The sequence below is a fragment of the Chrysochloris asiatica genome, unplaced genomic scaffold (genome assembly GCF_000296735.1).
Source record: "Chrysochloris asiatica unplaced genomic scaffold, ChrAsi1.0 scaffold00339, whole genome shotgun sequence".
Taxonomy (NCBI): domain Eukaryota; kingdom Metazoa; phylum Chordata; class Mammalia; order Afrosoricida; family Chrysochloridae; genus Chrysochloris; species Chrysochloris asiatica.
The window spans coordinates 58,079-58,893 of NW_006408857.1; the positions used below are offsets into that span (position 1 = coordinate 58,079).

Genomic DNA, 815 nt, shown 5'->3' on the forward strand with positions numbered 1-815 from the left:
GGTTCCAACTCAATGGCACCTGACAACAACAACAACAACTGACTTTTCTGAAGGAGGTCTGAGATACATAAAGAAAAGAGCTGCAAAAAATATGGTGAAGGCTGTCAGATAGGAACCACAAGTTGAGAAACTTTGCACCTACCCTCTGTAGTTCGAATCCTCAAAGTAGCTGGACATATGTAGATGTAAGACATGATGAGGAGGAGGAGAGAAAAGCTGAAGTTGAGCCCAACCACAACAAACATTGATAGTTCTTTTCATAGGAGTCAGAGTAATCCAGCTTAAACAGTGGAGAGTCAGCGCAGTAAAAGTGATTAATCTTATTGCGACCACAGAAGGCTAGGTTGTGGGTCCACATGGTCTACATCAGGCCAGTAAGTACTCCATGTAAGACACATAGATGAAGGATGTACAGACATTCTTGGACATTTTGCTGCCATAAAGTAGAGGGTTGCAGATGGCTATGTATTGGTCAAAGGAAATCACAGCCAGAAAATAGGTCTCCACATGGATCAAGGCAATAAAGAAGTAATACTGCACCATACAAGAAAAATAGGAAATGGTTTTGTTTTGTTGTTTTTTATTTAATATTTTATTGTGAATTTTGTGATAGTTTACATGGGAGAACATTAGCTTTACAGCCATCCTATCATATGTCGTCTTATTGCCATGGTTACAATCCCCTCTGTGCATCATCAACCAACAAAAGGGTATACCCCGCAAGCCTGATCCCAGTCATCAGCACACAGCCCCTCTCCCTCTCTGGGTATAAAGTCCCCAGCTGCTCCATCTCTCCACATCATCATCTGTGCCTC

At 42.0% G+C, this 815-nt stretch overlaps 1 pseudogene; it reads right to left on the bottom strand.

Moving 5' to 3' along the window:
* LOC102841576 overlaps positions 1-815 on the bottom strand; it is a 19,760-nt pseudogene that overhangs the window by 17,040 nt on the left and 1,905 nt on the right.